Source organism: Lontra canadensis, unplaced genomic scaffold (assembly GCF_010015895.1).
Source record: "Lontra canadensis isolate GAN:19392208 unplaced genomic scaffold, GSC_riverotter_1.0 scaffold44, whole genome shotgun sequence".
Taxonomy (NCBI): domain Eukaryota; kingdom Metazoa; phylum Chordata; class Mammalia; order Carnivora; family Mustelidae; genus Lontra; species Lontra canadensis.
In genome coordinates, this window is record NW_022631038.1 from 15,682,866 (window position 1) to 15,705,794 (window position 22,929).

The 22,929-nt window shown below is 40.2% G+C and overlaps 1 pseudogene; it reads left to right on the top strand.

Moving 5' to 3' along the window:
- Window positions 1-547: 547 nt before the first annotated feature.
- On the top strand, window positions 548-681 carry LOC116876247 (annotated as a pseudogene).
- The last annotated feature ends 22,248 nt before the right edge of the window (window positions 682-22,929 follow it).

Genomic DNA, 22,929 nt, shown 5'->3' on the forward strand with positions numbered 1-22,929 from the left:
TGAGAGGATTTATGCCTTGAATAGGTGTTGGATGATTTATAGTCCAGGTACCTTTAAACTTCAAGATTTCATGTGCCTTTGGAATCCAGGAAGGACAGAGCTGGAGCTAAATATTTAGGAAATCCAAATAGAAGGGAGAATTGAACTAGGGTAGCAGAACTCTAGACGATGGAAATGCACAAGAGTATACAACTATGAATCCAACTGAGCCATCATTACCTCTGTTCTTGCCCTCCTCTGTCTTATTATGGAGCTATTCATCCAAACACTGCTCAGTCTACGTGTTCAGTGGACTAGGCTTACTCTAGATGGAACTGTCTACATCACAAATGTTTAAGTGTTTGCCTCTATTTAGAAAAGAAAAATTTGTGGATTAAAGATGGTGTTTGCACAGAGGCAGCCCAAATAGCTATCTTTTTCTGGACAGCAACTCACTTACCATTGTGTATTTACCAGGGGTCTCCAAAGTGGCAGCAGGCATGTTCCCACCAGGATTTGCCACGATGACCCACTGGGGTTCAGGGAAAACTAGTACTTTGTTCATCTAAAATTAAGAAAGAATGTAATATTTACTTGATCACAAAGGTGATTTTCCCAGGGGAAGGCTTATCCATTGCACTCCAGATGTGCTGATCCCTGCAACTTCCCCAAATGGGGGAAACGTGAATGCATTATTGTGACTCTTGTCTTTTACTGTTTGAGAAAGCATACAAAACTCTGATGTCTATTATGAGTGCATCTAGGAGGGAACTACAGTATTCCAACTTTATTAAAAAATCCTTCCCTTAAAAAAAAAAAAAGAATGTAACATATTTACTAACATTTACTATATGGATTGACATGTCCATACAGCAAACATCAAGGACAACGATATCCAAGGGCAGAGTGACAGTTATACCAGAAGGAGGCACTGAAGATCACTACTCATCAGAGTATTACAAGGTGGGCTTCCGGTTAAGAGTTCTTATAGAATACATTATTTCAACTCTTTGAACTCAAATAACCCTCACAATATGAAAATGTACCTTTAAAACATGCCTACAGGAAGCCATAGGTGACCTATAATATTTATCATTAAAGTATATGAGAACAACAAAAAAATGCCAGAACTTAACCCTTTTCTTACAACTAAAACAAGGTATTACTTATATTTGAGAATAAAAATAATAAAGATCTAATGAGATCAGATAAGATCCCCAAACTGAAATTATCAAGAATAATACTGAAAGTATGAATTTGCATCCATTATATCTAACAATAAGCCTCACACTGAGTCTGTATTCTGTCTTCAGCGAATAGCCCATGATGGTACGAGGGTAACACTATGAGCAAAACATTTAAAAAAGTAAGCCAGTAGAACCATTAATAAAATTTTAGTGGCAGGAAAATGATGTTACATCAAAAATGAATGAAAAAGAAGTTAAATATTAGGGGTTTATTTTTATCTTATACTTTTAAAATATCTATATTTGCATATGTTTTTAAAAACATATTAGTATAGTAGAACATGTAGATAATTTATATATATACATATAATATGTGAATACATTTTATATATACATACTGAAGGTAGACATAGATATGTTGGGGGTTCAAAACATCAGCTGATAAGAAATATATATATGATATGCATACATATAAAATATTTATTTGTGTGTGTGTGTGTAATAACCATTTTACTTAGAAACTTGTGGCTTACCTATAAATACTTGGTATTTCAGGACTCTGAAAGACTAGGTAGCCAACAGCTAGATTTTTTCCCTATCTATATACAGTTGTTTACCTAGTTTTTCAGGTTACTATCTCTTAAAATCCCATGAATACTATCTCTTAAAATCCCATGAATACTGCCTGCATTATATAAAATAATAAAAAACACTTTCACACAAGTTTACTGTTCAAAGAATACCTTTTCCCATAATAGTTGACAAATATTTGAAAAGCAAACCAGATAATCTGTATTCTAAACTCTCAATGATTATGCTTCTATTTGTCAAGACTTAAGTCTGAGACTTTAATTTTATGCTGTTGCAGTTCCAATGGCGATTCCTATCAGATGAATATATCCAGGCCAAAGCAACAATCTCATCTGTATTCATTATCATCCTAAATCACAGATATTAAACATACATAAACCATGAAGCCACGTGGTGATTTTTCTATGTTAACACTTCCCAACTGACTCAAATAGGTTGTGTTTATACATCTAATTAGAGAATTGAAAATAAAAAACAAACAAACCCAGCACCTGATACCAATAAAGAGATGACACAACTGTACTTCTTTCTATCATGACTTATTCATATGCCACGCTTACACGGGTAAAATTAGGTCAAAGTTGAAGATAGCAATTTTTAGTGTCTATGGTACTGGTAAAATAATCAATGAAACCACTTTTACATTTGTTAATTCCCACACAGGTTTAATTTAAAGCATTTTCAAAATAATTAGGTGGTGAATTAAAGTTCTTCTGTATTAGTCAGGTTTTGTGGGAGGCCATGATAAGGCTTGAGACGAGAACCAAACCAGGCCCTGACTTGTGCCTCCTTTAAAGGCTAAATAGCCGAACAAAAGGCTTAGGGCGATAAAGTCGAGTAGCACTGAGAAAGGGTCTGTGCTATGTGTTGTGCGCTCGCCTACATGACTTCCCACATGTTTGCTAGTCAGATAAAGACGATTTGGTCGGGGTCAGAAATTTTTGGCTGGTCCTTGCTGTCCTTGCACGGGCTATAGACTACACCACTGTAAGACTGTGCTGTGCTTACATAAACTATGTCTTGAGTGGCCTTGAAGTCAGTACATCTGGCGCTAGAGGGTCTGCTATTGGTGCTTGGGAAATAGATAATGGGAAAGCTTGAAGGATTTTCTGTGCATGTTACAAACTCTTTAGTAATCAGCTAAAAATAGATACTTTCTTATGATTGTTTCTGTTAGCTATATAATGCCTTGCTGCCTTGAATAAAATTGGCACTATTGGACATCCTCCTTGGTGCTCCTCCTGCCCCCATCTCTTTGTCTCTTAATTTCTTTTCAGCATCCTCTTACCCTCTCGACCCTGGTCAATTTGTCGCGCTGGCCGCGACAAGGTTTCATGTGTTTGAGTACTATATTTGTTTAATTTTTTAGAATATCACATTCTGTGATATATTATACCAGTAACTTTTATCTTGTAATGGACTTTATTTTTTAGAGCAGTGTTAGGTTCACAGCAAAACTGAGCAGAGGGTCTGAAGCTTTTCCACATACCACTTACCACCACACATAAATAATCCCCCCATTATCATCATCCCCCATCAGAGTGGTACATCTGTTACAGCTGATAAACCTACACTGACAAATCATAATCATTCAAAGTCCATAGTTCACGTTTCGTGTGGTATATTTTACTTAAGTACATGATCCCATCGATGCAGACAAATTTATAGTGGCATGTATCCACCATTATGGTATCACACGGATCACTGCCCTAAATATCCTCTGTGCTCCTATTCACCTCCCCCTCCCCTCACACCTCTGGCAAGCTCTGTTTTTGTTTTGTTTTGTTTTGTTTTGTTTTACTATCTCCATAGTTTTGCCTTTCCCAGAATATCACGTAGTTGGAATCATAAATGTTTACAGCCTTTTCAGATTGGCTTCTTTCACTTAGTATATGCATGTCCATTTCCTCCATGTCTTTTCGTGACTTGTTAGCTCATTTCTTTTCAGCACTGAATGATATTTCACTGTCTGGATGTACCTAGTGTATTTATCCATTCACCTATTGGAGGACAACTTAGTTGCTTCCAAGTTTTGTCAACGATGATAGATAAAGCTGCTGTAAACATCCATGTGTGTATTTTTGTGTGGACATAAGTTTTCAACTCTTTGGGTAAATACAAAGGGGGGCAATTGCGCGAGTCATATGGTAAGAGGACATTTAGTTTTGTAAGAAATAGTCAAACTGATTTCCAAAGTGACGGTACCATTTTGAATCTGCACCAGAAATTAATGAGAGTTCCTGTTGCTTTCCATTCTCTCCAGGATTCAGTGCTGTCCGTGTTCCAGGTTTGGCCATTCTCATAGGTGTGTGGTGGCATCTCATGGTTCTCATTTGCATTCCTCTGATGGAATATGATGTGGAACATCATTTCATGTGCTTATTTGTCATCTGTATATCTTCTTTGGGGAAGCTTTTACTTAAAAACAACAACAATAGGGGTGCCTGGGTGGCTCAGTGGGATAAGCCACTGCCTTCGGCTCGGGTCATGATCTCAGGGTCCTGGGATCGAGCCCCGCATCGGGCTCTCTGCTTAGCAGGGAGCCTGCTTCCTCCTCTCTCTCTCTCTGCCTGCCTCTCTGCCTGCTTGTGATCTCTCTCTGTCAAATAAATAAATAAAATCTTTAAAACAACAACAACAACAACAACTTAAAAATTCTACTAGTTTGGGTTAAAAAGGTTAAAATGAAGTGTTTAAAAACCACAGAGAAATAACAATAGTGTGTACCAGGGAGCTTTCTGCCCCTAAGCTGCACGGGAAATCCCACTGTAAAATTTATTAGCTGGTTTTTCAATCAGCTCAGCCTTAATATTCAAACTTTGTGCCTGGGTGGGTCATTTGGTTAGGCATCTGCCTTCATGATGTCTGGGTCCTGGGTTTGAGCCCCACATCAGGCTCTCCACTCAGCAGGGAGCCTATTTCTCCCTCTCCTTTTGCCCCTCCCCACTGCTCATGCTTTCTCTCTCTCTCTCTCAAATAAAAAAAATATATATTCAAACCTTAGTGAACACTTACCTGAACTCAGCAGTACTCAGCAGAGCCTCTCCCCTCATACTGATATCAGTCTGCTTATTGGCCATCTCTCCCTACTTCTCTTTAAGCACTCTTTCTTTTATCCCAATATTAATTATAATGGCTCAATAAAAATAACTTGAATTAAGGAGAAATCAGTTTAACTAAATTCTGATGATATTGAAGGCTTGTTCTTGAAATTATCTATGTAGTGCCTAGAAGAAAAGAATCAAATTAACACTTTTCAAATAAAGGGATTGTATAAATCCCTTGTACAATCAAGTACTTAGTCTAAATTTAGATACTAAGTAAAATGCTGCTCGGAGTAAAATGTTAAATAAAAAGAGATATTATGAAAACCTGCATTTGAAAGAAAATATGTGCAAATTTCTCACCCTAGTAACCAAATGCGTGCTTACCACCTTATTCTTAGAGAAAAAAAGATTGTGAGTTTTGAAAAGGAAAGAGAAAAAAAGATCTGTTTGCAGATGCTGACTTTCCCATTCACTAGCCTCGTTACATGGTGGGTTATCCAATCTCAATTTCTTCATGTATAATTGGGGATAATGGTATATAGTCATGTCGTTCCTGTGAAAATTCAGTGAAGTGATGCTTATACAACACCCTTCACAGTGCCTGTCACGAATTAGGAACTTAATAAGGGAGAGGTTCTATTCATTCCATAATTTATCAAAAAAGAGCATGAGGTTTAAAAAAAAAGAAAGAAAGAAATTTAAAACAAACAAACAAACAAACAAAAACCCACACCCAAATAAAGCAAAGCAAAACACCATTGTAGTGAGAGGCCCTTAAATTCTACTTTCAGCAAACACAAAAATTTCAATTTCCCATAAAATATTGTAATCTCAAACTAAACTACATGCTAAATGAAATAAGCCTGTCACAGAAAGACAAATAGTGCATGACCCCACTTATATGTGGTATCCAAAATAGTCAAATTCCTAGCACCAAAGAGTGGAATGGTGGTTGGCAGGGGCTGGGAATGGAGGGAAGGCAGAGTTGCTAATAAAGGAGCATAAAGTTTCAGTTAGGCAAAATGAATAAATTTGAGAGATGCTTTGTACAAACCTGTACCTACCTGTATGTAGTTGGTAATACAGTATTGTTGCCTTAAAATTTTGTTAAAAATTTTTTAAAGAAGATAGATCTCATGTTAAGTGTTTTTACTATAATAAATGAAATTAATAAAGAAAAAATAAATCAGTACATCTAGGCCATTCTCAGAACCCACTATAGCTCCCTAATAAATAAGACGCTTTTCCTTTTGAAAACAACAACAAAAGCTAAACATAACTGAACAGCTCAAAATCAGATCTCTCAAATCCCCTTAAATCCATTCTCAGAAAAATATCAAAACCACCAGCTCCTAGTTCCTGCGTTAAACCAGAATCTCCCATGAAAGCAGAGGAGGTATGAGCCTAAGTGAAGGGCCCTTGCCCCAAACAGAGAAGTGTGCCTAGAATCCCACAATCCCGATAGGTACTCCACTCCATGCTTTCTGCTCTAAACTTCAAATAGCCCTGGAGCATTGATTAATATGATCTCATCTACAAAACATTTCTTCGAAAGCTTAGTTAAGTCTCCAGATACTAAAGTATGTTTTTTCTAACTACTGCCGCTAGACAGTGGCATTTTGAGTAAGCCAATAAGCAGCCGGTCTTTCTTTCTCCAGGGCATGCCACCCCCAAGACTTTCACTGAAGTAAGCTAGTGTTGCCTTTCCTAAAAATCTTTAAGATGCCAGCATAAACTTTAAGCAATATTAAGCTATGGAAAAGGAAACAAGATGATAAGTATTTATTGAATTGAAATAAGACAAATAGTACTTTCTTTTAGCAAGCCTATCTACTAAAAGATATGGTATAGAAATCAGCTTTAAAACAGCTTCAGTCTTATCAGGGTAGTGAATAAAGTTAAGAGAAATATATGAATGTCTACACTTCGTTTCAGAATGGAAAAAGGAGAGGAACAGGAGAAGGACTTGAGAAAGCCATTGAGAAAGTTCAGTGTAGGAAATAAAAAGGTGTTTCTGGCCAGGATCTGCATTAAATTAAGATGTGAAGGATGAGTAGAGTCTGGTCAGATGGGAAGACCCTTCAAGCACAGAGAAAAGGCCATGTTTTCACACAAGCTGAAAAGCACTAGAAGCTCTCAGTGAAGACGGGCAGGACTTGGTAGTTTCCACAGCACAAAAGGAGATGTTGGGTTCTGAAAAGTAAAACTCCGTCAGTTGCCGCCATGTTTGCCTGCAGGTAAAAGAAAACCTCAATATAGTCAGTGGTTTAAACCAACAAAAGTATAAAATCTTTTTAAAAAGGGGGGGGGCACCTGGGTGGCTCAGTGGGTTAAGCCTCTGCCTTTGGCTCAGGTCCTGATCTCAGGGTGCTGGGATCAAGCCCTGCATGGGGCTCTCTACTTAGCAGGGAGCCTGTTTTCCCCTCTCTCTCTGCCTGCCTCTCTGCCTACTTGTATTCTCTCTGTGTCAAATAAATAAACAAAATCTTTTAAAAAAAAAAAACCTACAAAAGTTCATCTCTTTTTATATGAAGAAGTCAGAAGTAGGTAGTTGTCTGCATTGGTTCAGTAGTCAAGCCTTTCATGGTCAATATCTTCATATTGAGGCCTTTCCCTGTGGTTTCCAGATACCACAGACTTCCCCATGTGTCTCATTGACAAGAGCTACAGCAAAGGACACTCATAACTGCAAAAAAAAAAAAAAAAAGAAAAAGAAAAAAAAAAAAGAAAAGAAAAAAGAAAAAAAAAACCTGGAGAAGCAAGAAGTTAGCCTTTAGAGCTTTGATAGCAGATACAGGTGAGGGAGGAGGAAGATAAGATTAGGGTGGATGGACCCCAAAGTCACCTACAAGTGATAAAGCCTTGTCAGGTGGAAGAGAACTTATAGGGAATTAAAACCAATGAGCAGGGTTTCCACAGAAGCAATAGCATCCAGCTGAGGGCAGGCTAAGGCCCGATCACACACACTAGAGAACTACAATCACGGAAATGTTCTGTGAAAGGCGAATGACTCTTGGGAGAACTAGCACACAAGGGAGTCCTGAAAGGAAGTGAAAGCGAGGCCAACACCACCACAGTCTACAGAGACCTTGTCATCACTGATGCTTTCTCTGCCTCTGTGGTGGACACCTGATTGTGTCAGTGGCTTCTGGACATCGGTGCTCTCCCAGGCCCTCCCACTCCCTGTTCCAAGAGTTTTGACTTCTAGCTCAGTTTCTCTTACTCTTTGGAATCCTTCGAGCTGAATGGCAGGTCCGAAAATGTCTACAAGGCATTCAAGCGTCCACTACCTCCGCCAAGTGATGAAGTTCCTGGAAGATGAGAAAACTAACGCTCCCAGAGCAAGGGCTTCCTACCCGTCCCCCCCAGCTTCTGTGCTTCCCAACTGAGTCATGCTTACTCCTAAACAGTTCGTGTCTTTTGTCCCTCAGTTGCTATTTCTTTATTGAACCCAAAGAATAGGTCTGAGATGATTACAACAGAGCTTTGGAGACCCCCCAGGTATCTACCCCTGTTCTCTCCCGGCCTTCTAGTGATGATCCTGGCTCTGCCTCTAGATTCCGCATCTGAAAAGTAAGAGGAATTGCAGTTTCGGTTTATCCCCAATCCTAGTTCCCTGCTGACAAAGTCACTTTGGAAAAGTGTTGTTTTTCAGGATGACTGGGTGGCTCAGTCAGAGAAGTGTCTGCCTTTGGCTCAGGCCATGATCCCCAGGGTCCTGGGATCAAGCCCAACATCGAGCTCCCCGGTCAGTGGGGACTCTGCTTCTCCCTTTGCCTCTCCTTCCCCCCACTGTGCCCTCTCTCACTATGTCTCTCTCTCTCAAATAAGAAAATAAAATCCTCAAAAAAAAAAAAAAAAAAGAAAAGAAAAATGTTATTCTTCTGATTAAAAACATGAAAAGTGTGCAGAATATGGCGGGGGGAGGGGGGAAACGTATGATGACATCAAAAGATAATCACTGCTGAAGTTTGCTGCATGTCCTTTCTGGTTTTGGCTACATAAAAATGCATAAGAATAAATCAATGTATGTACAATATATGTATGGGGAGGGAGGGAGGAAGGTTCAGTTTGGAATCATACTGTGCGTTCTGTTTTATACCCCTGATTTATCATCACTTAAAAATGTCACTAAAAGCTATTTTTATATATTCTTAAAACAGTAGAGCAAGAATTATGATACAGACACCACCATAGAAAATTCCCTAGAAAGAAACTATATTAAATTAGTAAAGTATATTTTCTCTGGAAAAGTGGTCCCAGTTTACTATTGGGATAAAACCAGCCTCTGGAAGAGAAGCTCACACAGACCTAAGAAAAGCAAAGTAAGCCTGGAGTATCATCTTCCCTTAGGTAGTCTCTTGCCTGTGGCTGTTTTCATCAGTCAAAACAGCCACAGGGGCTTCTGAGGAGGCTTCACTCCCACTTGGATGACTGTAACCATGAATTGGCAGACACTTCAAGATGCCCAATCATCTTGGGTAGGAGACTTGGTAAGCGGAAAGTTTAGGGAGCCCCAGGAAAAGGAAGATAAGACAGCTTTCGGGACACAAGTCTTTTTTGGCCCCCAGCTATTTTCATGATCTGGGCCCTACAGGCTTACTGGCCCTAGTACCCCTGTTGCAGAACTTGCTACTGAGGTGTTAGAATTACAAACAATGCAAAACCTCAGCAAAGATTTTAAGGGAACAAAAGGAATTCAAAAACTAACCATCTAGGAAATAGCCTAACCATAGCAGAAACAATAAATCACTGGTAAAATTCCCAGGGCTGTTTCAAAAGTAAAGATTGACCTAACTCACATTCTTGGCAGGACTGAATCCGTGCCTCATAGCCTGAATGAGGTTAAAACTAGCAGAAAATTTAAAGCTTGGTTTTTCAGAGAACTGTTTCTCCCTAATCATCTGTTGTTTCTTTTCAGACCCCACTAGCAAAAACACTAACACTCTCTGCAAAAGACTCAAGGTTAACTGATTGGGTTCCAGACAGAGAACAAGAAAGGTCCTGCGGACCCCACCCAAGATGAGCCCAGTCCAATTTATAACTGGCTCTTGGGACATGCCCCCAAATCCAAGGTACCTCTGCTTCATTATAATGGTCAAGACTCCACCCTTGGAACATCACAAGTTTCATTAACATAACAGACAATGCAAGCATAGGCACACCTGCACAATGTTATGCCCACCTTTACATGCAATGAAAAAGCAAACCCCCCTTTTTGAATATTGATCTTAAACCCTAAATAAAAGAACCTGCTCACCACTGCATGGTGAAAAGGGAGGGGGGTAGGGGATTAGAGGGGGTGGTTCTTGGCTTTGGAACTCTTTCCCCACAATCTTCTTATTTGCTGCAAATAAAGATACTTTGGGTGACAACTCCCTCTGGTTCAGTCTCTATCTGTAACTTACCAAGGAGCAAACTCACCTTAGTTCAATGACTAGTTGATACTCTAAATATTGTCAACTCCCAGGCTCTTGGGAGTGATATTGGAGGGAAGAGGTTTATTATTATTCTTTTTTTTTGTAAGATTTATTTATTTGCGAGAGAGAGAGAAAGAGCACAAGTGCCCGTAGGAGGAGGGGCAAAGGAAGAGGGAGAGAGAATCTTCAAGCTGACTCCCCCTGAGCACAGAGCATGACTTGGGGCTGGATCCCAGGACCCACAAGAACATGACCTGAGCTGAAACCAAGAGGTTAGTCACCCCAGGAAGAGGATTATTTAAATTACCTAATTTTGGATGAAGTCACTCCATGGACATTATGACAAGGGTTCCCTTTTATTTCAGATCTATCAGGACCAGACTTAAGCTAAAACGGATTTCTGCGGAGGACCCACCATCATTTGCGTTCTCATCTCCCCACTCTTTTCTCTTCCCTCCACACTAAGAATCCATTAAATCTCTGTGGCAAGCCTGGTAATGAAACATCTTTCTACAGTGATTGTGAATTAATGGGGCTTTCTCCCATCTACCCTTTTGTCAAATACACCAGGTTCTGAATGGCATTTAAAAAAACACACCCTTAGTAAGCATTTACTGACAGCGTTGTCCAGGGTAACTGGGGCAGGGTGAATGGGGGAGATTAGGATGTGATTATTAGCATCAGAGCAGTGATAATTTAGTTCCAGGTGCAAGAAAAACATGAACGAAAGACAACAAAATGTGCCAACATAATCATATGAGAAAGTTAAATAACATGATCCCGGCCACAAGGACTGCAAGTGTTCAAAGAATGAGGTCAATGAGTATTCAAACAGTTAGGGAAGATATCAAGGAGAAGATACAACATGAGCGGGAACTTGGAGAGAATATTTATGCTGAAGAAGAGAAGCTGCATAAATTGTGGAAATTGCTGAAATTCTAGAAATTACTGGGGACCCTCTTGGTTATTCTGGGCCCACTGGCACAACATGTATTCATCTATCTAACAAACACTTTTGGACAATTCTTTCTCTCAAACCCTATGCTACACATAGCTAAACTGGAGGGACAAAGTTCCTAATCAATGAGCCTGCATTGTCTTGGACACATACTTAAAATTATTGATCAGTCAATGCAGCTCACCTATTTCCCTGAATACTGAGATTTTTGTTGCTATTTCAGGGCGTTCAATCAATAGCTTTAAGCGTTATGTTCAATAACTGAAGCTGAAGATAACTTCTGACACCTGAAAAAAATCATACAAATACAATTTTTAAATAAAAATGTGTTTCTTCTCATTATTCCCTCTGGCCAATATATCACTAACAAAGCTCTTTGTATTACTTCATTTAAAAAAATATATATCTGCTATGGCTCATCTTTCTCAGGGTATTTAATCTAGTTTCTGGTCACCACAAACTAGTCTTTTCCCTTACGATAAATATTCTCACACTAAGACTTTTGAACTTTAGGAACATTAATAGAGTCCCTAAATATTTTCAAAAAGATACTTTGGGAAATAGAACATGAGACAGCTCACAGTCAATCATCAACTAATGTAACATGTCAAATACACCAAACTAAGATGACAATAGATGAAATTATGGAATTATATACCACGTATTTCAACCAAACACATGTCCTGGGCAAGCTCTTTTCCAAAAACACAAATTGTCTTCCAGCCATCTTTATAAATATTTCAGATAAAGGAGTAGCCACTCTTTTCCAGACAACCTACTCTTTCCTAGTTTATTTTTATCCTTTTTTAAAATATTAAGCCTAAAATATCTCTCTCTGTGAAAATTCAAACTATTGGTTCCAGCTCAGCTTTCAAAAGCAACACCTGAAAATCTGGTGCCCTCCATTACATGATAGCCTTTCAGAGACTACCTTGTTCCAAAATAAGATCTTGCTACGGACTTTTCTCTTTTCAAGTTTAATCCTACTTACTCTCCATTAGACAGACTTTGTAACCTTTCTCTTGAAAATATAGAAATGAGATAATATGCTATCCCTGGTTCTAAGAAAACTAATAAAAATTTCTCTAACATGCCCATATTCAAAATTATAAAGCTATTTAACAGTGGGAATGATAGTGGATAATAGTGGGAATGGTAAAGAAAGCTTTTGTTGTAGATCTAAACTGGCTTCCATATAAAGTACATGAGGCCATTTTCAGGAATCTTTGTATCCCAACAGAATATCGGAGAGTATTAAATATTGCAGCTTCCTCCCCTACCACCTCAAAATAGGCAAAGGTCATGATCCCAATAATGACTGTCCTAACATGGTGTGGAGCGGATAGCTGTTGATGGAAAGCCTTCCAACCTGGGTGGTTACAGGTGTGCTGAGACATTAACCACATTCAGCCACCACAAGTCTGAGGACCACAGTGGCCAGAGTGCCAGGTCAGTTCTTTCTATCCATGGGCAGTTTCATCTGATTATACCATTGTTATATGCAAACAATGTCATTTTCTATTGGTGCCATGACATACACATGCTTGGGGGAAAGTGGTTTATTTTATATAACATTAAATTAATTAGAAGTTCACCTCCTGTGAGGAAAACAAAAATTGCTACCCAACATCTGCTCATCCCACTCAATATTCCCATCAGTAAACACTCAGTTGGGTAGGGCATGGGAGACTTTTTTGAAGTTACATGTCTCGTCTCTAAGTGCTGACACCTTGAATAGTTATACCATTTTCTTGGGTATATCAAATAAACTTTTAAAATATATATACATATGTATGTATATATATTTTATTTATCTATTTGAGAGAGACAGAGACAGAGACGGCAAGAGAGCACAAGCAGAGAGGAGAGGCAAAAGTAGGCTCCCCACCGAGCAGGGAGCCTAATGTGGGGCTCGATCCCAGGGCCCTGGGATCATGACCTGAGTTGAAGTCAGATGCTTAACCCACTGAGCCACCCAGGTGCTCCTCAAATAAACTCTTTAAAGATCTTGGGAAATTAGAAAATTAAATGATGGGGGTGCGTGGGTGGCTCAGTCAGTTAAGCAACTGACTTCTGCTCAGTTCTTGATCTCAGGGTCCTGAGTTCGAGCCCTGTGTCCAGTTCTGTGCTCAGTGAGGAGTCTGCTTCTCCCTCTGCCTCTGCCCTCCCCCTGCTCATGCACTCTCTCTCTCTCAAATAAATAAACAAAATCTTAAAAGATGAATAGAAAAGAAAATGATGGCTAAGGATACGTCCAGAAGTCCTGGATGCTACCAAAAACATGAACTGGACAAGTAGGGGGATTTGACAAGTCAAAGTGCAGCATGAGCAGAACTTCTAGAATTTAGGAGAAAAAAAAAAAAAGAATGGGACACAGGCTGGCAAGAATACTCCTCGTAGGATGTCATGATAGGTCTTCTACCTTGAGCAGAATTAGTCTGTGGACTCTAGTTACACGGCCCTGGGAAAGAAGCCCCTTGAGTACAACACTCGTAATGAACAGCCTGCTGCAACATCTCCCCACCACTTTATGTAAGTAATAGACAACACAGGACCACCTTGCAAAGCCTACACAGGGCAATGCTCTGCCCAAAAGTGGCTACAAGACTCATACAGAGAAGTACAGCCATATGTACCAGACAGATCAGGCTCAAATCTACATGAAAGTAACTTTTGAAAACAGCTGGGGCTAAAGACATTGGTGTCCCTTTCTGTGAAACATTGGTGTCCATGGGAGGCATTCACAGCAAGTAAGAGAAGAAGAGGAACAGCTCTAATCCCCAACATCCAAGGAATTCTGGGCAGAGGTTGTCTATCCCTGTCCTCAGCCAGTGTCCATTTGGAAGACAGGAAGAGGGGTGCTGGAATTAGAAATGAATGCCAATCTGTACTTCACAGGTCTGATTGCTAGCATATAGGTCTTGAGGTGACAAGAGAGAAAGGGGAGTCTTGGCCAATATCCATGACTTTCTGCTTGGGGTTCAGTTCAGCCCAGAGTAGGTACTAAAGTTTAGTCCAGTGTCTATCATCTGTCCAGCACGATGCTGAGAAGGACATAGTTTCTGCTTCTTAGCGTTGTTACCAGGAGGACAGATTTATAAGCAAATAAAACTGTTATGTGTAATGCACAAAAGGGAAAGTCTGTATAAAATATATAAGTAGGACAGTGGAAAAGGCTATGAAAACAGTCTGGAAGACAGGGAGAACTTCATATAAAAGATAATATCTGAACAGGGTTTGGATGATCAATAGGGATTTCCAGGCAGACTGGAAGGAGACGTGAATTCTAGGAAGAGGTAAGAACATGTGGAAATGCACAGTGTGTGGGGAGAATTTAAGAGTTTGTGATGACTCAGTCGTAGGCCTGGAAGAGAGAGGAGAGGCTCTAGAGGGGGGCCAGACCGTGAAGGGCTTTGAATAGGACATAAAAGAGCTTTGGCTTCATCCTGGAGGCACAAGGGAGTGGTACAAATATTGTGAGTAAATTGTACTTTGAAATTTAAAATTTAGAAACATTATTGCAGTCATTGCATGGAACATAGATTCAAAGGGACAAGACCGGATGCTATAAAATGAATTAGGTCGTTAACTGAAATAAGAGAGAAGAAAGCAAGGAAAATGGGGGATTCAGGACGAGAGACGTTCATCAGCTGGAAAGCAGCCGTGGAAACAGAAGCAAATGGACAGGCAAAGAGACAGCCAAGACAGCCAACCAAAGAGGCGACAAAGAGCACCAAGGGAAAACACTGATTGGCAATTAACCTTATATGCAGTAAGGACCCCCGTGTCCCTCCTATGATGTAGGATAAGCGACTCTGTTTACTTGGACGTCATTTCTTAAGGGAGAACACTGCCCTGGGCTCTAGGGACCAAGCATTCAAGTACAACCTAGAACCGTAAACCTCCCCCGTACCCACCTGTCACCTGTGGGATGTTATGACAGTTCCTCCACTCCTTCAGCCTTATGACCATCGTTAACATTTTATCTTCTCTTCTCTTGTGTCTATGGTTCAGGGATTTTTACAGCTGTTATGGGGTAAACTATGGTATCTATATCACAAGGGTATTTATTTATTCGTGCTTGCTTTCCCTCGATTCCTAATTTGAGCAGAAGCATCTGTTCAGCTGAACAGAGGGGAATGGAAGGAGAAATAAGATGAAATCAGAGAGGAAGACAAACCATAAGAGACTCTTAACTCTAGGAAACAAACAGAGTTGCTGGGGGTAGGAGAAGGGATGGAGCTACTGGGTGATGGATGGGTGTGATGTCATGAGCACTGGGTGTGATATGCAACTGTTACATCACTGAATTCTACCTCTGGAATTAATAATAGCTACATGTTAATTAACTGCTTTTAATTTTTTTTAAAAAAGCATCTGTTCAACATACTGAAAGATGCTTTTTTTTTCTCTTGTTCTAACATCGGCTCAGAGTCAGAGGGCTGACGATGTTAAGGAAAAGAAAAAACTGAAACCCGAAAAGAGACACTGGAAGTGTTAAAAAAAAAACCCACAAAACTCACTCTTCACTTTTTACCTACAGATAGAAAACCTTCTGGCAGGATAATTTGTTGACATGTGGAGTCAATGAAATATTAATATTGTAGTAGTAATTTGTTTAATATTAATGAATGAATCATTTTTCCCTCACATCCCCACTCATTTCAAGGTAGCTTGGCTTTTTAAATTTCTTGTGTCCAGGCTTTTGGAATGCACTTTTTTTTTTAAGTCTAAATCCTTTGAAAAATTATTTTTTTAAAGTCCCTCTCCTTTGGAGAGGAGAGGGAGGGTACCTGAGGCACAGTGAGAAGAGATGCTCCCAGGGCTGCAAGGGAATCCTAGTCTGAGGTTCCGGTGGGATGGGAGCCTCTGGGTTTGGACAGTAGCATGTCAGGCCTGTGCTCTGTGTCCAGCCACAGCCCCCATGGGTGGTCACATCTCCATGGTGTGGGCATGTGGGACACCTACTGAGAAACAATGCTGGACAGTAGGTTCCTAGAAATGCCAAAGATGTTTTCCAAGACAGGGTGCCACAAAGCCCAAAGGCACTCAACAAGCAGGAAAATGGGGTGTCTCATCAATGATCAGTAGTGACCCAAATAACTTTGGTCGTTTAATTTCATAGTGATTAATATTTTTTTAAAAAAATTACACTCCCAGCTAAAAGATCTTAGAAGCTGAAGCAGAACTCCAAATTTTAAAAAATAACAATAAGGTATATATAGAATTGCCAAGAAAGAGCTAAAGGCTGCCGTTTAGGTATGATTCTTTCTCCCCTCCAATTATTAATTTTTAGCTTAAAAACATCTAGTTTTGATGGATGGTTGAGTTATCTGAAAAGATGAAGTGTTAAGAAACTCTCACTATGGGGACACCTGTATGGCTCAGTAGGTTAAGCATCCAACTCTTTTTTTTTTTAAAAAAAGATTTTATTTATTTATTTGACAGATTGAAATAGAGAGAGAGAGATCACAAGTAGGCAGAGAGACAGGCGAGGTGGGGGGTGGGGGTGGGGAGCAGGCTCCCTGCTGAGCAGAGAGCCGGATGCGGGGCTCGATCCCAGGACCCTAAGATCATGACCTGAGCCGAAGGCAGAGGCTTTAACCCACTGAGCCACCCAGGCACCCCAAGCATCCAACTCTTGACTTCCACTCAGGTTGGGATCTCAGGGCTTCAAGCCCAGTGTCAGGCTCTGCATTGGGCATGGAACCTGCTTACGATTCTTTCTCTCCATCTCCTTCTATCCCTACCCCCGACTTGCATATGCACTCTATCTCTCTCTCTTTCTCTCTCTCTCTCGCTCTCTTCCTCTCTCAAAAAAATTTTAAAAAAGAGAAAAGAAACTTACACTATCACTTGGTGCAAGACATAAACTGTGAGATGTTCCATCTTGGTCAAGGACTCCATGAACTCAAATAATAACAAACAATCTATAGCTGCTGTATTGACAATGACTACAAAATTTCTTTGCCCAGAATTATTATTAAAAGATAATTATTAAGTATTATAAAAAATGTATTGTAACTACTCGCAAAGTAGTTGCATCATTCGTTCCCTGTGATATGGAAATAGTAAATATCTGCTAATTGCCTAATATGCAAAAGTCCTACATTAGTGTATTAGAGCTCTGCCTTCACGATTATACTATTCGTAGGTATCAGATTAATGGAATCAACGTCCTTAAGGAGAAAAAGAGATGGCCATAGAAGAAATTATTTTTTATTAACATTTTCTCTTGATTAAGACAGTCTGTATTACCAAGGAGCTAGATATTAAACAGAGGGCAGAAATTCATTGTTGCACTATTTTATCTTTTTTTTTTTTTTTAAGGAAAAACCATCAGCGGAATAGGATATTGCTAAGTCAAGAGCTATTTTATCCGGATACTTGCCTTGAAGATGTTACTCAGTTTCAGCTTTTCCTTTGTTTGTCTTTTTACCCTGTTTTATTTCTTCCCCACTTTTTAAATTGGGGTGCCAGGCTGACATTCTGATTGCCATATTGCTATGCAAAAGCACAGACTGTTTTGGCTTGGCTTTTCCTCCTGCCCTTAGCAATAGTTAAGTAAGTAAATTGCCTCTGCTGCTTGTAATAACCCTGCTGTTCCTCATTTTTCCCCTTGTAAATTAGACCCATAGGAAGACTGAATTGATATTTGGACTTAGAAATGGTAGCGGAAAACTACTCAGACTCAGAGACAAATTGAGAAAGATTTCCGGATGGAGTGTCATATTCATTCACTCATTTAAAAATTAATTCTTTCGTATGTAGGGCTATGGGTTTAGGAACTACTGGTCGGTCTTGGAGGGCTGAAAGAAAGCTAGGATATCAACATGCAAATGAGAATTTATGTTTGCTGTTAAATCGCTTCGAGCAAATTTACTTTGTGTTTCAATAATACTCTCATGTATATGAATACAAATGGAATATAAATCTGGTATAAATAAATGTTTCAAGTATAAATATGTATTTAAACAGTTAAGCAAGTGCGTGTATGCGTTCCTGTCAGCACACAAGTTGACTCACACGGAGCATTCTGTCAGGCTGAGAAAGGAATGATGGTTCACATCAATCCTGTACAAACTAATGCTGATCTTTGATAGCCTGCTGAATTATGCAGTCAATTCCTAAAACAGCAGAAAAAGAGAAAACATGAGAGAGGGAATATCAAATTGAGTGGTTTTATTGTCATAGTTCTGACATGAGGGGCTGAGAGCCCACACGAGTGTGACAGCAGAGAGCCCTCTGGGAGAGATACGGTGGTCCTCCTTATACCTGTGCCTCCTTATACCTTGCCAGGGCCTCGTCTACCAGTCATCTAATATGTGTCAGGGACAGTGAATAAATCCAGAGACCTAAGGGGATTGAAAAAAAAAAAGCATGCAATGAATTGTAAGGGCCTATTTAGCCAGAGCGACTCCATCTTGGTTAAAAAGCCATTTTGTTGTTTGTGCAGTAAAACTTAAACTGACCGTGCCCGCCCCCCCACCCCCACCCCGAGAAACTTACTTAGAAGCAAGTCTGGAAAACCAGTAAAATATGGCCGCCAGTTCCTAATGACAGAGCCCAGAATACAAGGACGAGTCAGGCCAGGTGGAGCCATCCAATCAGTGAAAAGCACACATACTGTCTCCCTAACCACCAAAGAATGTAAACCCCGCCTTTAGGGCGCCAAACTTGAGCGCCAATTCTGACCAGAGTAATAGGTTAGTTCAAACAGCTACTATAGGGTAAACTGTAATTCAATTGGCCACCTGCGTGTGGCCTAACATGACTATGCAATGTTACAATCTCATTGGCCACCTATGTGTGGCCAGGCTTTTGCTCTGTAAAGTTAGTCTGTGAGGCTGGGAGGGGTCACTCTCTTTAGAGGCAGCCCTGATCGGTCAGCCGATTCTTGAGCCTGTAAGCTGGGGGTGGTCGCTCTCTTTGGAGATGGCCCTGGCCAGTCAGTCTGACTTCTAATACTTGGCATAAAGCAAAGCTTTAAATCACTTTCCCCTTGTCTCAGTCTCGTTCCTTTGATAACGGACCCCAACAGAATTATTTAACATAGAGTCTTAAATCAAGATTCTCAAGCTTTTGAAATGTAAAAATTAGAAAAGTAGAGTTGGTTCCTGGCGAATATTTATCGGTGTCTGTGATGGTTCATTGCATGTGTCAACTTGGCTGGGCTATAGTACCCATTGGCTCAATCAAACAGTAATCTGGGTGTTGCTGGGAAGGTATTTTGTAGGTGTGGTAAACTGCTACAGTCAGTTGACTTTAATGATAATTCTCAGTAGATTATTCTCAGTAATGTGGGTAGGCCTCGTCTGATGAGTCAGAAGGCCTGAAAAACAAAACTGAAGTTTCTCTAAGAAGGAAGACATTCTAACTCAAGATGCCAGCATCCAATTCTATCTCAATTTTCAGCCTACCAACCTACACAATAGACCAACTTAACGGCCTTTATAATTACATATCACAGAAGCCAACTCCTTGAAATAAATCTCTGGAATAAATAAGATGTGTGTGTTTGTGTGTGTGTGTGTGTGTGTGTGTGTATTTACGTCTTTCTCTTTCTCTCATATAGAGGCACACAGGTGGCTCAACATAAGTAACCCAAAAGTCCTTAAAATGATAATGTGAATCCTCTTAATTTCCCAAAAATGGTCTTAACCCTAGACTCAACCACATTCTGATCAAATTGCAACTGTCAGCTTTATATTGGAAGCATTAAAGTTTCTACTACTTGTGGGAACAGTCTGAAGACCAAAGAGAGACCATCTCATTATAAAGAGGTGTTTGCTTGAAAATGTCAACCCCCACAGGACATATGCCAGAACTCTTACGGCAACACTGCATCAGTCAGGGTTCTCCAGGACCCCTTAATCCACTAGCTTGGGGTCTGTTGATTTTTCTCCATCATCTGTGTGGAGGCTGCTGGAGGCATTGGAAGCTCCAGGACATAGACATCAGAGCTTAGACATCAGAGCTGATGATATCTGGATTAAGTCTGGGGTTATTACCAGGGATGACAATATTTGAAGCAAAGAAGGAATCCTCCAAAGGACACTAAATGTCTCTTTCACTGAGTCCTTACTACCTGTCAGGCTCTGTGCTTACCACTCTTACAGGATCTGATTTAAGGCTTACAACTACTCTCTAACTAAAGGCACAGGTAATATTGGACCTTTTTTACAGATTGGGAAACTAGACTGGAGAGGTCAAATAACTTGCCCAAGGTCAAAGATTCAGTATCCAAACACTGGTCCTGCTGATGCTAGATCCTTGCACCACCAAGCTAGAAGGTGACCTGCCTTATACTATAAAAGAGGACATTGAACTCACAGCCAGAGTTAGGGGGTGAGGAGAAAAAGAAGAAAAAGCAAAGTCGTCTCCCACAGAAACAGGAGGAAACATTGGATAATGTTTTAAGTTTCCGAAAGAAATGACAAAAAAAATCAATCCTTAAAGAAATAAGAAGGAAATGAAGAGCATTGTTGTATTCCAAATAAATGTAAAGAAGAACAACAGGGAGATGGCCTTTCCATTTGTCTAGAGTCACTGAAGGCAGGGATGATAAGAAGAATAAAGAAGGCGGGTTAAGAAATTCAGAAATTAAAAAGATACAAAAGAAATTGTAGTTAAAAAGTAAAAGTTTGGGTCTTCTGTCGAATGGTTAAAAGGAGAGACATGGAAGCTATTTGTCTTAAAAAGTAGCGAAGACTGTCTAGAACACAAGTGGAAGAGAACTTGGGGAAAACAGATAATGATGAAGAAAGCCAGACAGCTTGCTAAGTTGATAGAGAGACAGGGGTAGAGAGCTAGGGATGTAGGTGGATGGGAGTTGTGGGAGAGGGAGGGAGGAAAATGAAAATGCACCAACTTGAGACTTCAGTATTTAGTCCGTGTCCTACATTTGCCAGAGGGTCAGCTGTTAGGGACGAGATTCACACTTTCCTATAGAAATGACAATTTATGTATTAGTGGTAGGTTTATGGCTACCTCACACGGATCCATGTAACCCCAATGTAAAAACCAATTGTGACCCTCGTTTACTGTGCTACCTCACCAGTGAACGTAAATACAACCTTTAAAGAAAATGAGCAGGCTCTTGCTACATAGCAGGATACCCAAAACAAACCTTAAAGAACAATGCAAGCGAATGAGTTTCTTATAAAATCTAAATGACGTTTGGTTAGAGGGATAAAGAGAAAGCTGGTAGAAATGTTTGTCAAGATGCTTAAACTTCTGGGCACTTTCAAAGGCTTTAGAGAATGAGTCAAGTTTTTGTGATTTAATTTTATTTCAATAGTGACATTCCTTTCCCTTGATCCTGGCACCATCATTTCCCTTAGACTCTTGATGCTGGGGAAAGCCTGCTCAGGCACTGAAGCACAAACGAAATAAACATACGCTGATTTCCCTTATTAAATCAGAAACACAGAGAACTTAAAGGGATTTTGTTGTCACAAAGGCAGCCCGTCAGCCACACAGCCTTTCCCTTGACGGTGGTGTGTACGTTTCCCCCTCTGTGACTCTTTCCAGAAACTTCAAAATTAAGATACGGAAGTGTGTGTGTAGCATTAGGCTTGGCTGAGGATTGGTGTGGAAGAGTGTGAAATAGTGAATTAAATAAAAAGCCGCCCTAAAATTTTAAACAATGACATGGAAAAACTGTTAAGTTTTAATTTTCCCTAATTCCGCCATATCTAACTACCAAATGGAACATTTTCCACGGGAGGTGCTTTAAAAAGGGAGTGAGTACCATGTACTGGTATAGTGAGAGCAGAAGGAAAGGGTCACATTTTCTCTGTAAAGGCAATAGTAATGACTCCTCCAAGACCACTAGGAACCCCTGTCCAAGTTTTTCGTCAGAGGTGGATTGAAAAGAGTAAGAACAATATGCAGGCCATCATCGCAACAGGGGTATCAGCAACTGCTGTCACCCCAGCACGTCAGTCTGCAAGGTCTCTGACCCACCATCCTGGCTCCCCACGCCTGCAGCTCCCGCCCAGGGAAACAGAGCCAGCTTCCAAAATGGTTCATCAGAACTGAGATCCGCCTTTCAGAGATTCCCAAGACATGGTCAGAGAAGCAAAATTCCAATCATCAATCATTTAAATATGTTCTCTTACTTAAGGAGAAGTAGAATTAACTCACGTTTAGAAATCAGAAGTCCTCTGGGGAGCCTGGTTGGCTCAGTTGGTTAAGTGTGGGGGCTCCCTGCTCGGCGGGGAGCCTGCTTCTCCCTCTGCTGCTCACCCTGCTTTTACTTTCTCTCTCTGTGCGTCAAATAAATAAATGAAAGCTTAAAAAAGAAAGAAAATGATAGGAAGAAAGAAAGAAAATGATAGGAAGAAAGAAAGAAAGCAAGCAATCAAAAGTCCTCTTGTAACTAAGACCCCCTGGCCAGCATAGTATCATTTCTCATTTGTTTCGTACCCGGGGGCAAATAATACATTCTATGTTAATAAATAAATAAATAAATAAATGTGCTCCATGCCTAATCCCAAAGTAGTCATTGCTATGCATGACAATATGCTCTGGGATTTTCCTTAGGTGGCTAACATGCACTTCTGTTTTCCTTATTTCCTAATCCCAAAGTGAGATCATTACAAAGAGGATATTTAAGAATTTGCCCATGGGCTCAAATAAGGAAACAACAGGCAGCTGGGCCCCCTTGAAAAGGTAAACCAGGCTGAGCCCTGGCTGGCCAGCGGGAGGGGAGACCCGTTTCTCTCTGAGAAAGGGAGGGAGAA